This window comes from Chelonia mydas, chromosome 2 (genome assembly GCF_015237465.2).
Source record: "Chelonia mydas isolate rCheMyd1 chromosome 2, rCheMyd1.pri.v2, whole genome shotgun sequence".
In the NCBI taxonomy this organism is placed as follows: domain Eukaryota; kingdom Metazoa; phylum Chordata; order Testudines; family Cheloniidae; genus Chelonia; species Chelonia mydas.
In genome coordinates, this window is record NC_057850.1 from 66,023,215 (window position 1) to 66,027,449 (window position 4,235).

A 4,235-nucleotide genomic window follows, 5' to 3' on the forward strand; every position below is an offset into this window, starting at 1 on the left:
AGAGGGAAAGCTAGCATGCATGCACACATAGGTGCCTGATAGAGGGCACCTGTAAAGACCCAGACAGAAGTTGAGAAAGAGGAGAGAAATCAGCATGGGGGGGGGGAGGAATTCATTGCAGAAGATCATGAGAATGGGAGGAAGAGGGAGGAAGATGAGTATACCGTATTGAACAAAAACCTCTGTGTAAGGGAACTTCAAAAACTAAAGGTAAATGCAAAAACTCTGAACCAGGCAAGGGTGGCATGTGTAATGAAAAGCTTAGTCAGAAAATACTGCTAAAAGGTGAGCTATCAATGGAGTGAAAACATGCAGTGTGGAAACCAGGTAAGCTGCGAACAAGATTTGACGTATACAGGCCAGTTGCCCTTACATCGTGCATGGGTAAAGTCAAGGAAGAATGATGACTGAAAGATTAACAACGTATCTAGAGAGAAATGACTTACAGAGTACAAAGTGGGTTCAGGAGGGGAAGGAAATCATATAGTAAGAGTAGAGAATTTGATCATATCATAAGAGTAGAGACAGAAGCACTAAACAGTATGAGAAGTAAGGAATAAATGATAGCTTTTCTAGATATTGAAAAATCATATGATACACTATGAAGAGAGGCTTATTGCAGTGGTTCTCAAACTTTTGTACTGGTGACCCCTTTCACATAGCAAGCCTCTGAGTGCGACCCGCCTCTTATCAATTAAAAACACTTTCAAATATATTTAACACCATTATAAATGTTTGAGGCGAAACGGGGTTTGGGGTGGAGGCTGGCAGCTCGCGACCCCCCAGAGAGGTCCTGACCCCCAGTTTGAGAACCCCTGGCTTGTTACATAAAACAGCATCCATGGGCATAAAAGGAAGGGTATATAGGTGGATAAAGCATTTCTTAAGCAAAAGAGGTATGCAGGTCAGAGTAGAGAAGGCCTATTCTAGCATATATACAACCACAAGTGGAACTCCATAGGGGAGGGTCATCAGCCCTACCTTATTCAACATAATGATAAACGATAACCCAAAAAAGATGAATGCAGGAATAGGTATTTCCTTGTCTGCAGATGATTTTGCCATATGAGCAAAAAACTGAAACCAGGAGATAGCTGAAAAGCGAATTAATGAAGCACTTAGGAAAAGTGTGGAATGGGGAAACATTTGGGGTTTTAAACTTTCAATTCTCAAAACTAAAGGAATGATATTCACTAAAAGGAATATTAAAAAGACTGTAAACTGTCTGTATATGGACAGCAAATAGTGTGTGACATTTGCTAGCAAGCTAACATAGAAGGACCACATAGAAAATATTGTAGATAAATGTAAAGGTAAAATCAATCTACTTAAAGGTATTTCTGGAACCATCTGGGATGCGGATAAGAAAGCAGGGGTAATGTTTTGTAGAGCATTACTAAAACCACCCATTGAGTATGGCTCCAAGCATTTAGTTCAGCATCAACAATGAACCTAGACTCAATCCAAGCTCAGGTATTAGGCATTGCATGTGATGCCTTCATCATGACCCCTTTGTGCATAACGCAGATAGCTGCTGGTGAAATGCCTGGAGCTTTAAGAATGAAATTATTGGACTTACCCCGTTGGGCAAAATTCATAGGAAACAGGGAAGATGGAAACACTAAACAAATATATGGAAAATGCTGGGAATTCAGTGGACAACATGCGGGGTGGGGCAGGAGGGGAACATATCAAAAATACCTCATATTAGTAGGATTAAAATATGGACAAAGGAACTAAGAGAAAAGAAAGACCTACAAGAAGTTTGCTTATATAGCCATGGGAAAATGCACTGTAGATGGAAAATCAACCCACCCACTCCAATATAAATGTGGAACTATATATTGAAATTAAAAGGAGAGCTAGAAGTATTAAATATAACAAATGGATATATATGTGATAAATGGGGCACTCCCAATATTTACAGATGGGTCTAAAGATGGGAAAACCAGGAGCACGGGGACAGTGTTCTGTGTCTCAACACTTGGATTAAAGAAATCCATTAGACCTTCAAATTTTGTAGCTGTTATTATAGCCAAACTTGCAGGGAAAATGCTGGCATTATATTGGATACTGGACATGGGACCTACCCTTGTAATCTTGTCACATTCACTGTCAGGACTATTGCAAGCAATGGCTATATATGCAAATTTCTGAATTCCCAGCATTTTTCATATATTTGTTTAGAGTTTCCTTCTTCCCTGTTCCCTGTGAATTTTGCCCAACAGGGTAAGTCCAATTACTTCATTCTTCGAGCTCCAGGCATTTCACCAGCAGCTATCTGCATTACAGATAGTAAAAATGATATAATCAATGAAATATTGTTACTAATAAAAGACTTGGCACAAATGGTAGTCAACGCTGAAACAACATGGATCCCAGTGTATGTTGGGATAGCAGGAAATGAGGTGGCAGACAAAGTGCAAAAAAGGCTATAAAAATGAACCAGTTGACATAGAGACCCCCTCTAATTAAACAGGAGCTTAAAAAATTAATTAAAAACTAAATAAAAGAGGAGTAGCAGGGAGTATGGGCAAAAGAAACTAGGGGAGAGATTTTTAGAAATATGCTCTAGAATTAAAAATGCAGACATACTGCAAGAACCTGAGAGAAGAATGAGGTAGCTCTACTCCAAATACTTACCGAACACTGTGGTTTAAACAGGAGCTTGGACTTAATTAATAAACACAAAGACGGGCTGTATGCAACATGCAAGTTCAAAGCAATAGTTGAGCTTATCTTCTGGGATTGTAAAGAGTATAAATTGTTGTGGGGAGGGGGTTGTATGACAAATTCAGGCACCTAAAAGTCACAACGTTTACATTAAAATACCAGGTAACAGCATCAGGAAAATGGGACACCATTAAGAAAGCAAGATGACAGTTTTTTAAAAAACCAGTGAAAAGAGAGACTGTAACTATAGATCATGAAATCCAGCACCTGGTGATTACAGAGTCAGAACGTGAGACTGCTACAGCATAGAACACAAGAAGAAGGAGAAGAAAGTGGACTAGAAAGGAGAAGCTAGAAAGGAGCTGGTAAGAACTGCGTGGGGAGACCTGTATGAGACCTGAGAAGGCAGTAATCGGGAGCTGCTGCTGAAGAGACCTAATGCAGAAAGAGAACTGTTGGGAGAGTGCTGTTGGAGAGAACTGGCCAATGTGGGGAAACTCAGCTGAGTAGAAGATAGGTGCAGAGGCCCCGAAGTAAAGGGGACTGACCAGCACAATCAGTGTAGGCCAAGCTCAGGAGCGGAAGGGTTAATTCTAGAGAGAGGGTCCCAGGCGCACAGGTAGAACTCACAGGCAAAGGGGGCCTTGGGGAGTGGAACATTGTGGGGAGCCTTCTCGCAGAAGCCCTGAATTGAAGGCATCAGGAGAAGAGCTGCAAGAAGCATGCAGAATTGCCAGAGTCCTGGAGGCCCTGGAAGAGGGATATAGGAACTGGAGAAGAGGAACTGTTGACTCTTAAGTGGGTGGCCTGGAGATGACCCCTGGAGTGTGGGACTGGAGAGCTGCTGCCTTTTAGCTAGCCTCACTTTGGGGGTTTTAAGACCTATCTTACTTGAGGGATATGCAGGTATCATAGAATCATAGAATCATAGAATATCAGGGTTGGAAGGGACCTCAGAAGGTCATCTAGTCCAACCCCCTGCTCAAAGCAGGACCAATCCCCAACTAAATCATCCCAGCCAGGGCTTTGTCAAGCCTGACCTTAAAAATATCGACGGAAGGAGATTCCACCACCTCCCTAGGTAACGCATTCCAGTGTTTCACCACCCTCCTAGTGAAAAAGTTTTTCCTAATATCCAACCTAAACCTCCCTCACTGTAACTTGAGACCATTACTCCTTGTTCTGTCATCAGCTACCACTGAGAAGTCTAGATCCATCTTTGGAACCCCCTTTCAGCAGCTTTCAGTTGAAAGCAGCTATCAGATCCCCCCTCATTCTTCTCTTCCGCAGACTAATCAATCCCAGTTCCCACAGCCTCTCCTCATAAGTCATGTGTTCCAGTCCCCTAATCATTTTTGTTGCCCTCCGCTGGACTCTTTCCAATTTTTCCACATCCTTCTTGTAGGTGGGGGCCCAAAACTGGACACAGTACTCCAGATGAGGCCTCACCAATGTCGAATAGAGGGGAACGATCACATCCCTCGATCTGCTGGCAATGCCCCTACATATACATCCCAAAATGTCATTGGCCTTCTTGGCAACAAGGGCACTGTTGACTCATA